At 42.5% G+C, this 21,320-nt stretch overlaps 1 pseudogene; it reads right to left on the bottom strand.

Annotated features, from left to right (window-relative positions):
* The window catches only part of LOC107595106 (probable methyltransferase-like protein 15), a 79,963-nt pseudogene that overhangs the window by 23,792 nt on the left and 34,851 nt on the right, over window positions 1-21,320 (bottom strand).

The following is a 21,320-nucleotide window of genomic DNA, read 5'->3' on the forward strand; positions in this document are numbered from 1 at the left end:
GTGTTGTGAGTATTTGCAGCACGTTTCTGTATTTGGTCGTGTTGTGAGTATTTGCAACACGTTTCTGTAGTTGGTTGTGTTGTGAATATTTGCAGCACGTGTTGTCAAACTGAAGATGTTCTTAATTTGCTGGTGCTTTTCGTATTTGCATATGTTTTCTTAAGTTGCAGCCCGTTGAGCTCTCTTGGCCACCGTAGGGAATAGGAAATGCAAGCTCATGTGAAAAGGTTTCAGATTTCACTGCATTTCAAAGTTCATGTTTTGAGATTGAAAACCACTGTTCTAAGAAATACTGCGACCTGATCTTTGGGGGTGAGGAGGGTTTTTTCGCTACCTAAATTAGTTCTGTTTATTCATCCACAGTCTTAACGCTAACATTTCATGTGTCCCTCAAAGCTCTATATGTGAATCACCGGGCTCTGCAGTGCTTAGTCATCGTTTATTGTATTAAGCTGTAATTAGGTTATGCCTTACACCTGTTCAGAATTAGTTTTTGAATAGCTATAATAGAGAAGCATGGAGACACTGTAGATATAATCAATAAACGAGTGAGCCAAGAATAATAACTGTGGCCATCAGTGTATATCGAGAGTGAATCAGGCATTACTAATAGCACAAATGATTCTTGGAACATTCATGACAATGAGTGCTTCTACTGAAAAGAGCCGAGGTAATAGTCAAACCTGTCTCCATCCATCCTCATGTCTAGCAGTCCATTCTTGCTGAGGGAGAAGTCCCTCTCTGCTGAATCCATCTGCATGGAGGAGCATCCAGCATCCAGAAGGGCAGCATCCACACCGCCTGGACCAAAACCCAGTGCTGGGAGCAGGTTATTCAGCTCACTGAACCTCCCTAGTACTGGCTTCACCCGGCCCCTTAACAAAAGAGAGAATAGATAATAAGAAGATAGAAATGTTTTGTAATATTGCCTTTGCATTCACTTTTGAACAGTTTAATTGGTCTTTGCTGAATAGAAGTATTAACTTTTCAAAATAAATAAATAATAATAATAAATGTTGGTCAAGATTTGCTAACCAAAATATTTAGTCATAATTTAGTTTTCCATGACCATTGTTCACTCTCTCTCTCTCTGACCCTAAATAAACAGATCGACTTCTGCTTTTATACCTTCAAGATTCACAGGCGTCTTCACATGTGAAATGAGTAACAGCGCTTACGGGTTGCATTTGCTGTCTGGTCCAACATAAATTGTGGTGCTGCATCTTTCAGTAACATTGTTTGCAAAGCCTACATTCATTGTGACAAAGAAATGTGCCTCATAAACTGTTAAGGTCAGACTAACATGGGACCTGATCAGAGACCTTGTTAAAAATAAACATCAGCTACACTTTTCTGACGCTGGAAGCTAGAAACAACAAAACCTTTGGTGAACTTTCTCTATATCTGACTCTTATCATTAGTTACAAAATAGAAAAACAGCTTCTGGTGTTTAGAATATCAGTATCCATCCCACTTCCACTTTATAACTTAGAACACATTGGGCCAAGCTATTAAAATGCCAACTCAGTGACGTACCGCAAATGCATGAGTGACTGTACTGGAGATAAAACAGTAATACTGATTGATAAACTGTATGATGCAGTGTTGTTATAGTTAAATAAAACTAAAACTTATTTTCATTAAATTAAACAAATCTGATAATAAAATAAAATATAAATATTAGATAAAATATAAATTAGAAAAATAAAACTTGTAAAACATTAGAAATGTTGCCTTGGCAACTTACTGAAATTAAATAAGTTGAAGTGCTAAAATGACTAAAACTGAAATAGAAATAAAAAAGAAGACTGCAGTCCACAAACAGTCATCATCAAATTTAACTGAACTTGAGCAGTTCTGCAAAGAAAAGTGGGAAAATATAGCAAAGTCTAGATGTGCAATGCTAGTAGAGACAGAGACATATCCCAACCGACTAAAGGCTGTCATTAACGCAAAAGGTGGTTCAACAAAATACTGACACAAAGGGGTGATCCAAGGGGGTGATTTCCAACTCAGAGATTCTGTTTTTTGTTTTTGTTTTTGTTTTGTTTCTCTCTTTTCTCTTATTTTGGTGTTATATCTTATATGTTATATGTTGCACTGAGTAAATACAGCTGGATATATATATATATATATATATATATATATATATATATATATAGTGCCCTCTACAAATACTAATACATCTGCAATGTTTATCTTTTTTATCTTTCATTCAAAAAAGTGGGTGGGGACTCTCCAATTTTTCTCCAATGCACGTTGGCCACAATTATTGGCACCCCTATAAATTATTATGAGTAAAATATTTCTGAAGTATATTCCCATTCTTATTTACATTTTTTTAGCACACCAGGGTAACTAGGAGCATGAAATTGTCCAGTCATGACTTCCTGTTCCACAGGATTATAAATATGAGGAACACAAACGCAAAATTCCCTTAAAGGTGCCATAGAATGCATTGATACAATATTTTAAATTGTTCTCTGATATCTACATAGAAGGTATGTGGATTAGGTAAGAGCAAAAAATCTCCAGAAACGGTTTTACATGTCCATTTACAACCCTAGGATTTGTCCCTAGAATGAAATTATCTGTTTTTACCTTATTTGGAAGGGTCATGAATAATAATGTTGAGCTCTGCTCTGATTGGCTGTTTCACAGTGCGGCTCATTTCAGTAGCTCACACAGGAGGAAGGAAACACAGGGAAAATATATATTTCAATACTGTCTCTCACAGTTATATCGTTGGGTAATTATGCTGTATATAAATTGCGGGCATCAGGGAGCCGCTATTCATATGCGGGGTATTGAAACTGCTTTCAAATGCACGATCGCGTTTTACTTTCACTTTCGAGATTTGCGGTCGCACATGCTCTGTGTAAACTACAGCAGCAGTACTTACCACACATTTTACAAGATCAGATGCTTGTCAGTGGTGCTCAGGATCTGTAAATCATTTGCCATCATCCTCAGTCATCTCTCCTTTCTCTGTTTATGTGGTAAGTGAAATCTTATGTACTGTAATGTAACATGGTACCGCTAGCAAGCAGCTAACCATGTCCCTTTAGTGGCTCGCGTTATTTTTTTAGAACGCGCATTATTTGTTTTCTGTGCCTTTCTGAATAAAGACACCAACCCATCCCTGCACATCACATCTCCTGCACAGCCTGGAACATACCATTTATTTCCATGATCTGCCATGAACGCTATTATCCTCGCTTGTTTCTTCACAATACCTGCAGATCTTATGATGATTTGGCTGTGCAGGTCCAGCTGGCGGCTGGCATATAACATGGGCAGGTATATGCAAATGTTGGGGGCGTAACTATTAGTGCTCCCGACTGTAACGTCACAGTCGGTGTTATGTTCTGATTCGCCTATTTTTCAGTGGTCTCTTGCATGAACGAGATTTACATAAGAAGGAGGAAACAATGGTGTTTGAGGCTCACGTTATGTCATTTCCATGAACAGAACTGTTATTAATCAACTATGCCAAGGTAAATACAGTTCCCTTTCAGTCGGTCACTCCGAGTCACGTCGGTGACCGACGAATTGGGATATTGCTTCGATAGAACTAAACGAGCCAATGCACATTGGCATGCAATTATTGCATCCAGCTGCCGCTGATCACAGCGTGAGTATAATAAGGCAACAGGTGCAATGCATACCAGCTTTTCGCTTCGGAGCCGAGCGACAACATCGTTCTGCTCTATATTCATTTCGAGAACTACGAGCGTTCTGGCGGACAGACGAGAACCACTTCCTGCAGTAGTGCGGGCGGTTTGAGGGTTACAGTGATGGCAAACCCCGCAGGGAACCAACCCTCTGGGGACAATCACTCCTCTTGCTCCTCCGATCCAGTGGAGCGACCCACGGAACGAGCTGGGCCCTCTTTAAAGAGCGTACCAGCGGTATCCAGTGGACCTCCCCCCGACCAGATGTCGATCTCAGCATTGGAGGGAGAGCTGTCCGATGAAGATTCAGCTGCGCTGCCGGCCTCCGGGATGGTGGCGAAACCTGAATCGGATCCGGAGATGACAGCTATGCTTTCCCGGGCCGCCAAAAGGGTCGGGATCGAGTGGAAACCTCCACCGTGTCCCGAGCCCTCAAGGCTGAATGATTGGTTTCTCGGGGTGTCTCGCGCTGGTTCTCAGCGCCCCGCCCCGGTGCCTTTCTTCCCGGAAGTGCATGACGAGCTCACCAGGTCGTGGACGGCACCTTTTACTGCCAGAAACTGGCCAGCGGGCTCCTCCTCCCTCACCACCCTAGACGTCGGTGCAGCGAAGGGGTATTTGGCGATCCCCCCGGTGGAGCGGGTGGTAGCGATGCAATTGTGTCCTAAGTCCGCCTCCTCCTGGCGGGGAGAACCGGTACTTCCTTCCCGGGCCTGTAGGCATTCGTCTGGTCTAACTGGCAGTGCCTATACGGCTTGCGGGGAAGCTGCTTCCGCCTTCCACGCTATGGCGTTACTGCAGGTGCAGGCTAAGGCATTGAAGGACCTGCACGAGGGTGGTCACGATCCGGAAGTTCTGAAAGAGCTCCGAACCGCCACTGACCTCGCGCGCTGAGCAACGAAGGTCACCGCGAGTTCTCTGGGTCGTGCGATGTCCACGCTTGTGGTCCCGGAGCGCCATATCTGGCTGTGTCTGGCAGACATGAGGGACACCGACAAGGTTTTGGTTCCTCAATTCCCCTGTGTCCCAGACCGGCCTCTTCGGTGACGCAGTCGAGAGCAGACTGAGGCGATCCGACACATCCTGCCCCGGTGGGCAGCTGTTGCCTCCACCCGTCCTTCGGCTGCAGCGCCCCAGCCTGCTCGTCGCTGAGGGCGGGCCCCCGCGTCCGCCCCCGCTCCTGCGCCACATCCGCAGCAGCCTTCAGCAAAGCGGCGTCATGGAGCCGGGCATGGGCGGGCCGCCCCGCCTGTCCAGGCCCCCGTCAAACCTGGCGGCAAGCAGAGAAGCAAGCGGCCCTGAGACAGGCGACCCAGAGATGGAAGGATCTGCTCTTCGGGAGATGGTGAACGCACCACTCCCTCCCCCGGAGGAGGGCCGAGTGGAGAATCTTTTGTTTAATTTTTTCCCGCCGATGGTACCCAAATTCTCAACAAAAGAGCAGTTTCTTTTATCTCTGGGTCTCAGGAGGGCACAGAGAGTTGTGGACGGACTAACGCCGGACCTCACTCATCCGCCTCCTTCGCCAGCCGGCAGCAGCAGGCGCTTCAAGAGCGTCAACAAAGGCCCTACTCACGCACCCTCTGCCAACCCGTGGAACCAGGTGAGCCTTGCACCCCACACTTACACCCCTCTCCGGCCCGCTCACAAGCTGCCCGAGTTGGGTCCCTGTGTTCCACCTCGCTGCCCCACTGCGGGTACGGTTGTGGTCCCGCTTGTACGGTTTCTGGGTGCTTGGTCAGGGCTACCCAGCCCGTCTTGCTGGCTTCTGCGGACCATCAGCTTCGGCCATGCGATTCAGTTCGCCCGGTGCCCGCCCAAGTTCAGTGTGCAGAGATCGCAGTCCTACTGGCGAAGGATGCGATAGAGCCGGTCCCTCCAGCCGATATGAGGTCGGGGTTTTACAGCCCTTACTTCATTGTACCCAAGAAAGGCGGTGGGTTATGGCCAATCTTGGATCTGCGAGTTTTGAACCGGGCCCTTCATCGGCTACCGTTCAAGAGGTTGACGCAGAAACGCATCTTCGTGTGCGTCCGTCCCCGAGATTGGTTTGCAGTGATCGACCTGAAGGACGCGTACTTTCATGTGTCAATCCTTCCGCGCCACAGACCATTTCTGCGGTTTGCGTTCGAAGGACGGGCATATCAGTACAAGGTCCTGCCCTTCGGGCTGTCCCTGTCTCCCCGTGTCTTTACGAAAGTCACAGAGGCAGCTATTGTTCCCCTCAGAGAACAGGGTGTTCGCGTTCTCAACTATCTAGACGATTGGCTTATACTAGCACAGTCTCAGGATCAGTTGTGCGAGCACAGGGACCTGGCGCTTCGGCACCTCAGCCTGTTGGGCCTTCGGGTCAACTGGGAAAAGAGCAAACTCTCCCCGACGCAGAGGATCTCTTTTCTCGGTATGGAGTTGGCTTTGGTCGAACAGACAGCGCGCCTCACAGAGGAACGTGCGCGGTCGGTGCTAGCCTGCTTGAATACGTTCAAGGGCAGGACAGCGGTCCCACTGATACTTTTTCAGAGACTCCTGGGACATATGGCGGCCACAGCAGCACTTACACCGCTCGGCCTGTTACATATGAGACCGCTCCAGCACTGGCTTTATGGCCGAGTCCCAAGGTGGGTGTGGAAGCGCGGCACTCACCGGGTCCCAGTTACACCGACCTGTCGCCAAACCTTCACCCCGTGGTCAGATCTTGCGTTCCTCCGGGCAGGGGTGCCCCTAGAGCAGATCTCCAGGCATGCTGTGGTCTACACGGATGCCTCCACCACCGGGTGGAGGCACCACGTACAACGGGCACGCTGTCTCAGGGGTTTGGACGGGCCCGCAGCTGCATTGGCACATCAATTGCCTAGAGTTGTTGGCAGTGCGCCTTGCCTTGAATCGTCTCAAAGGGCGCTTACGAGATAAGCACGTACTGGTCCGGACGGACAACACAGCGACCGTTGCGTACATCAACCGACAAGGTGGTCTGCGCTCCCATCGCGCAGTCTTGTGTAGTCAGAAGGTTCTGAGGTCACTTCATCCTGTTCACATTCCGGGCCTGCTCAACCGCACAGCCGACGAGCTGTCTCAAGCAATGCTCCCGGGAGAATGGCGACTCCATCCCCAGACAGTCCAGCTGATTTGGAGACGTTTCGGAGCCGCTCAGGTAGACCTGTTTGCTTCTCCAGGGACCTGTCTCTAATGCTAAAATCACTACAGCAGGGCCCATTCGAGTCTTTGCATTCATTTGAGCTAAAGTTTCTTTCATTGAAAACTCTGCTCCTGCTTGCACTGGCCTCCATCAATAGGGTAGGGGACCTGCACGCATTTTCGGTCGACGATTCATGCCTAGAGTTTGGGCCGGCTGACTCCCAGGTAATCCTGAGGCCCCGGCCCGGCTACGTGCCCAAGGTTCCCACTACACCCTTCAAAAACCAAGTGGTGAACCTGCAAGCGCTGCCCCAGGAGGAGGCAGACCCAGCCCTGGCTTTGCTCTGTCCCGTCCGAGCATTAAGGTGCTACGTAGACCGGACACAAGGCTTCAGGACCTCAGACCAGCTCTTTGTCTGTTAATGAGGCCGGAAAAAGGGGAAGGCCGTCTCTAAGCAGAGGATGGCCCACTGGATTGTGGATGCCATCACCCTGGCTTATCAGGCACAGGGTGTGCCCTGCCCATTCAGGCTGCGAGCTCACTCAACTAGAAGTGTTGCATCCTCCTGGGCGCTGGCTCGTGGTGCCTCGCTGAGAGATATTTGTAGGGCTGCGGGCTGGGCGACCCCCACCACGTTCGCTAGATTCTATAGCCTCCGTGTGGAGCCGGTATCCTCCTGTGTTCTCACCTCAAATGGGTAGTGGCGCCGAGAGGCCCCGTTTAGTGTCGGCTTGCTAAAACTGCTCCAGAGTGTCCTACAGTAGACCCTGTTGAGATCCTCCGTCACCCTCGGCAGCGGACGTGGCGGAACGTCCGGCACCGGGCCTTCACGATGAATCCGCGGGAACCATGGAAGGCGGGGTTCAATATTGAGAACTAAGCGGTTCTCGTATGTGTATAGTCCACGGTATAGCCATAGAGCTGGTATGCATTGCACCTGCTGCTACTCACACTGTGATCAACGGCAGCGGATGCAATAATTGCATGCCAATGTGCATTGGCTCGTTTAGTTACACTCGAAGTAGATTGGTCTATCGAAGCCATATCCCAATTCGTCGGTCACTGACGTGACGTCTCCGTTCCCTCCTTCAGGGAACGAGGGTTACCATACATAACCGAGACGTTTTCCATTCTATGGCACCTTTAATCATCCATCACAAGGAGTCAACAATCTTATAGTATTAATAGTGAGCAATCTCATATTATTCTACCCTTTTTCTTAAATGTAAACTTTATAGTTATTATGGGTAATATTTTATGGGTTTATAATATATATTTGTCTTATTTAAAGTTAAATAGGACTGTAAAATAATGTTAACACTTCAACCTTTTTTATACATGGTAATTCTTTGCTCTTAAATATTCAGTTTCCACACAGAAATGAGCTGAACAATTGGTGGCAGGTGTTCTTCCTCTGTAGGGCTGGTTACCTAGGCACCAAGTTCTTAGATGGTGTCCAACGACTACTGCAGCTCATAAGCTGTACAGAGAGGGAAAGAGAGATAGACTACATAATATGCGTCCCACATGGAAGGAAACAAAATATCATTTATTTATCACCTTGGAGGACCAGAAGTTGTGGGAGAATGCTGTCGCAGCTTAAACTTAATTGAAAAACAGACACACAAACCAACGAATACACAGGAACGTACAAAAACACATGTGTGCAAAGGCTACGCGAGTATTCTGTGATCATGGACACACATTTGTAGGGAAGTATAAGTGTTAGAGTATATGCTTATGACGTTTCATTCAACTTGAAGTGGAGGTGTTGGTTTGACATGAGAATTGATGATGGCTCTTTAATCCTCAGTCATTCATATGGAATCGGGGGAGAGTTTTTTTTAAATTAACTTTCTTTGCTTTATCTGAAGGGACTTCACAGTTATGAGTAACACAGGCACAGACGTCTCAGACCACACACACACATTCATTACAGCTTCATAAATATGGTTTAGAAAAGATCAAGATGAAGCAGAAACACAAAACATAAGCATTAAGGCATCATCTCGGTCCCTCGTGACTCTTTTTCTCCCTGCATCTTCTCCTGAGATCCTTCCCCAGCACCGAAGAGCCATTCATTTTTCATGTGACCTTTAGACAGCCTGTGAGCGGAGAACAACCCAGGTAGGCAACTATAAATCAGACAACAGAGAAGCAAATGAGGCGGAGAACACTAGGGGTCCAATGCAGAGGCAGAGGTGGTTAATTTGGCCTCGTTGGCTTTGCAGTCATGCTAAACATGCGGATTCCCCTCCTCGACTCGTGCTAAACTCCTTCCAGATGAACAAAAAGTGCAGAGGATGGGGGTGAGAAATCACCTCCTCCACCTCTAAGGTCATCAAAGGTCCTCTTTTTCCTCACCCACTCATGCGGCCGGCCGAGGGCTTTACCCGTAGGACCCTGGGGTGCCAGCGTCCACACACCCACGGCCAGCTGAAAGATTAAGGGTGAGGGAGCTGCTCGGCTCTCGCCCCCGCTCCGAGGGCTTCCCTCAGTTCTCTGCGCCGCGGAAGGGGCTTTCGCTTTCGTTCGCTCAGTACCTTCATTAATTTTCTGGAAAATCTATAGTGAGGCATTCTCTTGCCCGCCCACACAAACACATAGACTCCGCAAGAGCCGTAAGCCCCCGTTCCTCCCTCCTGGTCCACGGATCGGTGAGTTTGGAGGGAGAAAGGGAGAGGCTGTGACAGGCAGAATGCAGCCTCTGTTGTTGCTTCCCTTGTCAATACGCAGTCAATTTAGGGCCTCAGACTTCACTGCAGTGGTTTGTTTTTAACGTTAAATGGTTTTCCTAATATCTAGATAAAGTTCGGGGGTCTATCCAGCTTATTTTGCAACATGAAAGTAGGCTGTTTTCTGTGATTGTGCAAGACTTCCGATTCATTAAATAACTACAAGAATAACAAAGTGCTAAAGTAAAGCACTACAAACCAATGTGATTAAGGTTATGATGATAAATTGAAATAATATAATAATAAATATCAGTCTGCAATATTAAGCAGCATAACAGACTGTTTTTGTACAGATAAAATAACTGGAAGCGGATGACAGAGGACGCCTCGCACATTCAAGTTACAAATGGCTGCCCCCGCTCTTTTACGTTACAAATAAAGTGCATATTGGTACCAAAACATATTTACAACAACATAGCCTGAAACCACAGGCAATATAATCCTGAGGGTAAAGTACAACCTTTTTGAGTGACCACTGAAGCTAATTAGGCTTTGGCGCAGCAAGATTGCGACATGAAATATACAAAAATGCTTCTCAGATATTCAATTCGAAAACAAAATGTACTGTCTGAATACTTAAACCAGTAGTGGGTGCCTCTGCAAGCAAGATTTTCATTACTGAAATTTCACAGTATAGTCAAGGTTTCCATTGTTGTTTCTTGAGAGGCATATTATGCATGTTCAGTTTGGGTTGGATGAAAGAGTCTTATTCCTTATGAAATATCGCAATATTTCACAAACTCTTATACTTTATTTGCTGCAGGCATGTACACTGTACTTTATTAGACACTTTATATTTAATCTATACAAGATCTATTCTTCAAAAGCGGGAAAAAACCCAAATGTAACTAAATCCATGGATAAGATGGAGAAGGGAAAGTCAGTAAACAATGTTTCATTTTTGTTCTTCATTTCACATGCAGAGTGAAAATGCTGGCTTGCATGGCTGGCTTTGCATGGCTTGACACTGACTGATCAATATCCAAGCAAAAACATTGATTAAATCCTGTGAGTCCCTCAGCCCCTTCCCTATACCCTGTCTTCAAATGCCAGGCTTTTCCCTAAGCTACACAACACAACTAAATGCAATAGGAAAAAATAAATAAATAAAAAAAGAATGGTACAAAACGGCTCGGGTTACTTATGTAACCATGGTTCCCTGAGGGGAACGAGACACTGCGTCCTCTAGCTTTTGTGCCATGCTGCGGACACAAGCTTCCGACGAAGAAGTGATGATGTGCGCTACCGGCGCCTATTTTGTACTAGTTGCGACGGTAGTGACGTCATGGCTGTCGCCGGCCAAACAAGTTGGTGTTTTTTCAATGTAGGCTTCAGACACGGGTCACGACGAGGCGTTCCCCGTAGCGACCCCTAGAGGACGCAGTTCGAAGTTCCACGAAAGGGAACTAAAGATACAAAAAGTGCAAAAATTACTATACTACTCAAACAATATAAGATGACACAGAACAATATAATGCAACGCAACCAACTGTATCTGAGTTAACAACATCAGATAACGCTATAAAACAAGACAGCATCATTTTTCATCATCTTGATTAGGAGTGTTTAAATATTTCCCTTTTAACATACATAGTTATATTCATACATGCCCCTCCAGAATCTGCAAGAAGTTCATAATTTTGTTCAAATAAGAGATCAAATAATATTTACTTGACATTCACTTTTTTCAAGATAAAATTTCCACAAACTATTGTTTGAAAGTTTACATGTTATGATTTTTCCTTAAGCAACACACCAAAATTAATTTAAAATTAAATACACTACTGTGCAAAAGTTTTAGGCCATTAGTATTTTCACCAACAAAAAAATGGTTTTAAGCCTTTCTCTGTAGTGTCAGTAGGAAATATCAGTTTACATTTCCAAACATTCCTTTTGCCATTAATTGTAATAATCCAGTGAGATTTTTGTGCACAAGAAGACTGACAACAGTCACACACAGAGATATGATCCGTCATCCAGTCCGTCTAGAATGACATGTAGAATAAAAAAAAACTGAGACGGACTGAATCCAGAAGAACTGTGGCAATGTCTCCAAGATGCTTGAATAACCTACAAAGCTTCAGTACTGTGAACAGTTTTAGGCACTTCTGTAAAAATGATGTAACGTGAGGATGCTCTCAAAAATAATGTCATAAATAGATTTTATTTATCAATTAACTTCTACTAACTAAATCAAATCAATATTTGGTGTGACCACCCTTTGCATTTAAAACAGTAGGACTGGATGATGGTGAGATCAGATCTCTGTGTGGAGCACTGGCTGTTATCAGTCTTCTTGAGAGCAAAAATCTCACTGGATTATTACAATTAATAGCAAAAGAAATGTTTGGAAATGTTAACTGATATTTCCTACTGACACACTACAGCAAAAGATAGAAATAACTGGCTTAAAACCATTTTTATTTGGTGAAAATACTAATGGCCTAAGACTTTTGCACAGTAGTGTATGTAAATAAATATATAAATTAAATAAAAATATAGGTAAATAAATTAAATAAATATATGTGTATATCTGTTATGCAGCTTCTTCAGGGCATAACTAAAAACGTAGTTTTTTTTTTTTTTTTTTTTACAAATGTTCAACATGTTAAGTATTCACAATAGTCAATGAAATTGAAATCCGAGGACAGATTGCTTGTGACAGATTGCACTGGCCAGTGTTTATGACACATCAGCAGACATGTCAAATGTTATTGTATAGAATGACAGATAACTGATCTGATGTGTTGAGCCCGTTCACATTCACACGCACACTTATGTCACTTGTCCAAATTTCAGTGGCACGTGTGAACAATCACCTGTCAACCATCTCTCAGATCACCAGCGTTCTAGTCACCATGACAACCTTATGCAGTTAACAGCATGACCAGTTTCACCAAAGACCAAAAAGTCTTTGCTAAGATTTTAAAAGTGACCTTTTAGTTTAACTTTTCGGTTACACTTTACTTGAAGGGGTGTGCATAAGACTGACAAGGCGCCTTCATAATCATGACATGACACCTACATAATTATGACATGACACATATCATGAATATGAAGGTTTTTTATGCATGTCTATGACAACTGTCATTAAGGGTCATTCGCTCCGTTATGTCATTTTTAATGCAAATATGACATTATTTGACCTAACCCTACCCCTACCCTTACCCCTAACCATAGCCCATAACAAAGACATCTCAAACAATGTCAGCTTTGCACTAAAAATTACATAACTGAGCAAATGACACTTAATGACAGTTGTCATAAACATGCATAAAACCTCCTTAATATTCATGACATGTGTCATGTCATGATTATGAAGGTGTCATGTCAGTCTTATGCACACCCCTTCAAGTAAAGTGTTACCAAGTTTTCTCAGACTTCTACTTTTTACGAAACTGAAATAACACATAAAGAGACAGATCAATTTGAAAATATTATTTTAGACCACAAACTATTATCATAAATTCTTTTCAACAGTTAATCACACAGTGCAATAGGCAAGTTTCCTCAGTAACAACAGGCTAAAGTTTCATACTTAGGCCTTGCTTCCATATAAAAAGCTGATGGTGCAATTGAGAGAAACTTTGCCTAAATGAAGCAGACATAACTCTGTGCATGACAATATGACAATAATGCCTAGCAACCTAGCCTGAGTGGGAGGTGCTATCTCTGAGTGTCATTAGGTGTGGAAGAGTGAACCGCTTCGTGGAGGCTGATTTGTCAAGTGCTGCACCAAAAAGAAGGTTCAAACCTAATGGGTGCACAAACCAGATATGGCGAAGATGGGGTAAATCCACCCTGCTAGGTTCGAAATAATTATTTTTCAGCATATAGTTGATATATAAGTTGGCATATTTACATCCTTGTGCAACTACAGTATTGTGAACCCCTTTACTGAGGTAAAAGTCATTATAATGCACAATCTCTTAGTTCTGTCTCTAAAATCTGATTAGATGAGCCATGTTTTTGAGATCATGCAATATCAACAAAATGATTGTGGCAAGTTGTGGCAAATCATGTGGCATAAAATAGTAGGTATCAGAGACCGTAAATCTTATAGCCCACTTTTTCTGAAAAACTTGCTTATCTGCTAAGATACGATGCTTTTTTCTCCATATAATGGACTTAAATGGTGGCCAACTGGCTGAAGTTCCAAATTGCAGTTTCAATGCCGCTTTAAAGGGCTCTACACGATCCCAGCTGAGGAATAAGAGTCTTATGAAGTGAAACGATCTGTCATTTTCTTAAAAAAATAAAAATGCATATACTTATCACTTTTTAACCACAAATGCACATCTTGCACAAGCTGTGCGATTAGCGTCTGCAAATGCACACATACGTAATCATGTTGGAAAGGTCACATGCGGTTAGCTCTTTAACAGTGTACTCCGGTTCAAAAAGGTAGGGTAGGGCGAAAAACTCTGTCTCATTTTCTCCAACTTCAAAATTGTCCGACATCGTTGTTTTACCTTTTTTTTTTGTAAAGGGCGTTTGACTTTCTTTGCACGTTCGGTTTGTAAACACGGGGTTGGTGCTTCCGCCTACATCACAACAACCATTGAAGTCCATTATATGCAGAAAAAATATTTTACTCAAAAACCTTAATTTCTTTGCGAACTGAAGACGGAAAAACATGAACCTCTTGGATGACATGGGGGTGATCAGAAAATTTGTATTCTGGAAGTGAACTAATCCTTTAAGTAAGTTTAAATTGGTAAACAGACAACAGGTAAATTTCATCCATTTACAGTGCTGGGTGATATAACTTCTTATAATTGTGCAAATATAAGGAAGTATATATATATTTACAACATCAACATGATCTATTTTTTCACTTTTGCCAATTATGGTCATTTTCTCCCCTTTTCCAATCTTCTTGGACCCAAATTATTGCTGTTTGTGGCCATATTTTAAAATGTAATTATTTAATGAACATTATGGGCATTCAATCTTATCAAATTACAGTACCATTGACGTTAGTGCTGGGCGGTATGACCAAAAATTTATATCACGGTATTTTTCAAAATTATACCAGTTTCACGGTACATGACGATATTTTTTTTTCATGCATGACCGAGTGTTAACCATATTTTCTACTGATTGAGAGAGGAAATACTGCAGTATATTGACTTAGAATGCCCTATTTTACCCAGCACTAATTTACTTAATTTATAAAGAATTTATAAAGCTGGTTCAGCACATTCATTACCCCTGCCTACATACAGTGATCCTCTCTTATTCTTTCAGTCTTCCTGTTCTTCAGCACTCTTACTCTCATCTCTTTTGCCTCTTAAAGCACTGTGGGGGTTTCCTAAGCTTCTCTGTGGCTCCACAACCCACAGAATGATTTGAGAATATGCAAAACACTTACATAACAATTTTAAATTATTAACTTCTTTATGTGGTTTAAACAAAGCATCAGAGATAGCAATGCCTTATGTAAGATCTAATATTATTTTTAAAAAATACATGTTTCATGGGTGTGTAGATATGTGTGAGCAAGTGAGTGTGCTCCAAGTATGGCTTCATAATTGCTAAGAAACCCGATCTATTTATAGTTGAGCAACCCACAATACTGACATCATCTAAACTTAAAAGGGTAAAGCAAAAAATATAAGTTAACTGGCACACTCTGTTTCATAACAATAGAGGTGGCCTCAGCTCCTTTAACTTCAGACTAAAAAATTATTTAATGAAAAATGATCTGATGAAACCACCTAATTATACACTAGTGCCAGGGACACGCAGACTTTCAAGGCTCTGTTATTTAAGTAGGACAGGTAAACTGCCTGTTTCTGTGCAAACATGAGAGTCGACATGAAAGAGACTATAAAATTAAGCACAGGCTACTGGTAAACACTTGCCTAGCATTTCATCCCAGAACTAGCTGTAAATGACGGGCAATGATGCTAAACAGCCTGAAATTCCCCATGACGTAGTATTACACAGACCAGTTACAAAGCCAGTGAGCTTTATAACAAACAGAGGAGATGTGCAATACCACATTCCTTTCTATGCAATTTGAAAGCCAGTAAAACACAAAAATCTTTGTAATTTCTGTTGTAAAAATAGGTCATTATTTTATGTTAAATTAGAAATATTTACCATTTAATATTCAACCTGATAATAACGAACATAATTTTGTAAAAAATAAAATACAAATGTGCGAACTTATGTACAAAAAAAAAAAAGTTTTTTTATTAAAGTTTAAAAAGGAATAGCGTGACTTCTTTTTTAATTGTCATTTAAAAACAGTAACTGAAAAATTATAAATTATAAAAATTATTAGCATTTACACAAGATTGCTATTTAGCTTAATTCCTTGCAAAGGTCACATTATCCTGCTGTTTTTACTGACTGTTTGTGGCTTTTATATTCTATGTTGAAAGAAGTAGAGGGAGAGCCTTATTTTTATCCAAGAATTCTTCGACACACATTTTTTCCCCCAGATATACATAATTAAAATCAATGGTAAAAATACATACATATATACATATCAATACTGTTACGTGAGGATCGATACCTAAAAGGAAATATGTCAAGCTCTGTTGTATGGTATTTTCGGATCAATCTGCCCACTTAACAGTGGCTCTGCATGGATGAAGAAAAGTGGATAGATGCAGAAACTTTCTCACAATTTAACTAAATAAGCAAACAGCAACAATTTCCCACTGGCATGATGAAGCCTGACCTGTGACCTTATCATATATATGAGTCCACAATGTCATGTTCAGATTGATTTCTTTTCTTGAGCATATGGCACAAGAGAGCACTGACAGATTAATGATGTGTGCAGAATGTTGATGTGACAGAATATGTGGTGAGGATGTGCTTAGTCTCTGGCTGGATTACTGGTTATTAAAAAATAGCACATTAGGCTAAAAACAGAAGCTGAGACCATCTTTTGGAGATTAAAGCATAGCCAGTAATACACTTTTAAAGCTAAGTCTATACCAGTAAAGGAAGAGAGAGAAAGCGTCCACTGTGACCTGACATACCCAAACAAATCAAGCCTGAAATATTCCCCAGCACGAGCTGCCTGACTCCTGTATCTAAGTCACTGAGGTCTAAGATAAGATGTTAATCGTCTGCATTCAGCAGGGGAGCGGAGTTGAAAATGTACAGGGAAAAAATGCAGTCAGTCACACAGACAGTCGAGGTCCAACACCTATCAAATACAGTATGTGTGTTTGGTTTGGTGAGTGGCAAATCAAGGCCACCTGAAGAAAGAGACATTTGAAGAGACAAGCAATCTGCGATGGAAAAAATAAGATTGTGTCTCCTCCAATGCAAAAAGTCATTACTCCTCTTTTATTAAACAATCTCTCTCTTTTTTGTGGTGAAGTGGGAAACTGTTTCTTCAATGGGTAGTCACCCAGAGAAAGACTTTATTTGCTAACTTTGCACACACAGTTAATCATTTAGCTTGTTTAAGCAATGCATGCTGTAAATTATTGCCAGACACAGTTAACATTTTAATTGGCTTTGTAGGTGACCAAAGGAAAAGTGACTTTATCTTAAATATGTTCATCATGTTTTTAAAAAACAAATATCAAAGATATCACATGTTCATGATACTGATACTGGATGACAGAAGGCCTGTATTCGAACAAAGTAAAACATATCTTGATGTTATTAATTTATTTACTTAGCAAGTGTTAAAGTGACAAGGAGGTACTGAGGCAACAGAAGGTACTGAAATCATCAATGACGTGGTTCCCTTCAAGCATGACTGTGATTCTGTGTCTGATTACGACTGTTTAAAGGAACAGACGCCAATGTCTTAACACTTTGCCATTTCTATCCTCTCACAAGAACTTAGAAAAGCAAATATGCAACAAGAACTGCTAGGAGAGTGAAAAGGATGAGAGAAGAGTCAATAGGATAAGGACCAGAGGGGCCATAAGGACAACAAAGTCTGATCTGATCCCTGATATCTGCTCTACTGTCAGCTGTACAAGTCTGTTAGCAGGTGATGGACTAAAGAGGAGGAGAGGAGAAAATAGTAGATGTGATGAGAGGAGGGAAGAATAGAGGAGAGGAGGTGAGATGAGAAGAGAGGAGAAGAAAAGAGAGAAGAGAGAAGAAAGAAGAGGAAAGGAGAGTATATGAGAATAAGAGAAGAGAAAGAGGGGATTAAACAAGAGGAGAAAAGAAAGAAGAAGACAGGAGAGATGAGGGGAGAAGAAAGAGGAGATGAGAAAAGAAAGAGGAGAGGGAAAAAGAGGAGAGAAGAAGACAAGTCAAGACAAAGAAAGATGAATGAAGGAGAGAGAAGAGAAGAGAAGAGAAGTCAAAATGAGAAATGAGAAGAAAGGAGAGGTGAAAAAAGCAAAGGAAACAGGAGAAGAGGAGAAAAGAGGAGATATGAGAGGAAAGGAGAAGAGAGGAGAAACAATGAGACGAGAGCAGAAGAAGAAAAGAGAAACGAGAGAAGAAAAGAAGCTAGAAGAGAAAGAGAAATGAGGAGAGGATACAAAACAAGATGAGGTAAGAAGTGAGGAGATGAGAGGAGAAGAGACAAGAGGAGGAGTAAGGAGAGAAAACAAGACGAGAAGAGAAGAGAGTATAGGAGAGGAGAGGAAAAAAGATTAGCAGAGAGAGAGATGATTGCGTGGGCTGCCTGCTCCTCTTACACAGCCATCCAATAATATTGGCTAATTGCATGATTTCTTCAGTTTCTCCAACCTCTCATCATGAGTGGGAGTCAAAGCCTCATTGGTGGAGTATATAGCTGCTGACAGAATAGCTTGTCCTGATTCTCTCTCTCACCCTCCCTCTCTCATTCCTCTCTCCTACGTTGGTTTCTGTAGCAGCGGTCCCTCTGAGACAGGTTTCCCCGGAATCCACGTAAAGAGGTATCTCTACCCACGCTGTAGAGTCAGGAACATCTCATTTTGGAGCTTTCTTCAGTGCTGCCTCATGCACACGCGCACACACACCACACGCCCACAAAGCCCTCATGCCTTCTCCACTGGTTCTCTTTTATTAAACACTAGCTCTATTTCTCCCTCTCTCTCTCTCTCTCCTCATCCTACACTCTCTCACGCAGGAAACAGGGGAACCTGCGTGGGCGGCAGCGTCTCTCCCTGTCATTGAAGCCTTAGGCCCCGTTGACAAATGAGACACTGGGGCCTTTCGACTGAGCGTGGGTGAGAGCGGGGATTCTGTATCTGCACTGGAGGATCTCTCTCTGACACACAAAAAAAACCACAGAGCCTCGTGACCATCACCCACTTGATCGCAACGGGGACGGAGCGGGTCGCAGGAAGGTATTAAGACACGTGTCGAGTTCTGCTGACAGTTTAGCTCCTGTATTGTGTCCGACTTTGATTAAAGAGTAAACTCACAGGTATTCTTCAGCTAAATGCTGAGCCATTTGGAACACTGTGGGGTCACGATCTGCCGCCACCACCGTTATACCTGGAACTGACTGCAGGATGGCCATTAAGTGGCCTCCGGCCCCAAAGGTCAAGTCCAGGACAACCTGTTGGAAAACAAAAAAAACAGAGCAGAAAGACAAAAGTAAAATGTTTTATCCATGATGAAAACTACTTTCGGCTTAAACAAAGCTGCTTAATGTTCAACCAGACATTGATTTTGCTCTAAGTACGAGGCCGCTGTCCATTAAGTTTGTTGCTACTTTTCAAAGAGGTTGGAAAACACATTTGCGCATTCTCCCTCTTCTTCTCCTTACAAACACGCACACTCAGACTAGAGACACTATCCTGTGTTTTCACTCAAAAGTCAATGCATGAGTCATCGTATCTCCTTTTGAAAGCGTCTCTTAGAGCCACAGTGGCAGCTACACCTTGGGTCCATTTCCCAGAGCCATCCACCCACCCACATGTCATACCCTAAACAATACAAATCCATCCTCAATAGCACTGACACAAAATATTTGCTGTTAAAATGCCTAATAACCTCTCAAAACTCATGATTCGTTCACATCTTTAAGTTGAAAGCGTCTCTTAGAGCCACAGTGGCAGCTACACCTTGGGTCCATTTTCCAGAGCCATCCACCCACCCACATGTCATACCCTAAACAATACAAATCCATCCTCAATAGCACTGACACAAAATATTTGCTGTTAAAATGCCTAATAACCTCTCAAAACTCATGATTCGTTCACATCTTTAACTGAAAAAAAAGTATGAAGAAGAATGTGTTGAGGACAGAATGTTCAAGGTTTTTGTTTGTTTTCCACCTGAAGTGCCAATCAATTAGAAAAATCAAACCCCATTCATTGCTTCTTTTACTGTAGTCACTGGTCTGAAAAAAAATAATAAAATAAAATAAAATAAATATGGCTTCAGAAGACTTGGGATACAGCACATTAGTCATATTTGAACCATTTTTTGATGCTTTTATGGTGATTTTTTTTTAGCTTGACAGTTCCTGTTCGCTGGCTTCATGGTAATGAAAAGAGCAGCTTCTTCAGAAAAATGTTTCGGTAATATATCCTGCAAAATTAAAATCATATTCAGATGTCATTACATTAGAAACATTGTGTGAATTACATAAAAAATCTAAAGCTACATTTGTTTCCTTGCTGGCAAAAACAGGCAGTGCTTGTATTACAGCACATGCAGATCTTTTTGTTTCTCCTTCACTCCACTGCACACTGATTAACTTGTGAAACACAGACAACATGCTCCGAGGCAGACGCCATAGGCCAACAGTTCCACTCCACCGCTGGGCAGCACACCACAAAGACAGAGTAATTAGTAGCTTCTAATGGATATGTGTCATTAGTACTAGCTAAGAAAATACATTGGGGAGAGCAAAAGCAAGGGTCGTGCATTAGAATGTCTCAAGGCATGATTTTCAATTTAATCTCACGCTAAGAACAAGAAATTTGGTTTCTGTTCACCTCATGGGAGAGACGACTATGATAGTGCCTGCGCTCGTACGTGAGTCACTCCCATTTTCAGTTTCAAGTTTGAATGTTCATGTCCCTACTTTATATTCCACTGCTTTTCCGCAGAGTTTTGAATCATGTTTTTCATTTTCTTTTTATAGCTTTATCATTTACAAATGAAACCGCTGCAGATCGATACATTTTGTGCACCCTCAAGTGCATGAGGTCAAAACCTTTAAATAATGAGGCACTATGAAGCTTTCGCTCTGTGTGTCCATAGCAACTAAAAAATCTTCACCCTTCATGCTGTTCTGTCACGAAAAGCCACAAATTAACTTATGGTTTGGAAAGAATTAGATACTCTAAGAAAACCGGATTAAAGAAAGGACTGCATGAGGATATTGTTGCAACTGTAATTAATAAATCCAGTTTAATGACAGCAACTCGAGCTGATTCAATGTCCAATTTTCCATTATTAAATAAAATAAGTTTTGATCCCTTTATGCAGACAGACGATTTTAACAAATAGCTGAAAGAGTGAATGAGACATACTGTTAAAACATTTAATGTTTTAGAGGTGCTTTGCCCTAGGATATAAGAAATGATTTCCTGGCACATAAAATGTTTTATCCATGATGAAAACTACTTTCGGCTTAAACAAAGCTGCTTAATGTTCAACCAGACATTGATTTTGCTCTAAGTACGAGGCCGCTGTCCATTAAGTTTGTTGCTACTTTTCAAAGAGGTTGGAAAACACATTTGCGCATTCTCCCTCTTCTTCTCCTTACAAACACGCACACTCAGACTAGAGACACTATCCTGTGTTTTCACTCAAAAGTCAATGCATGAGTCATCGTATCTCCTGTTGAAAGCGTCTCTTAGAGCCACAGTGGCAGCTACAGCTTTGGTC

This window comes from Sinocyclocheilus grahami, unplaced genomic scaffold, assembly GCF_001515645.1.
Source record: "Sinocyclocheilus grahami isolate Dianchi unplaced genomic scaffold, SAMN03320097.WGS_v1.1 scaffold196.1, whole genome shotgun sequence".
NCBI classification, from domain to species: Eukaryota; Metazoa; Chordata; class Actinopteri; order Cypriniformes; family Cyprinidae; genus Sinocyclocheilus; species Sinocyclocheilus grahami.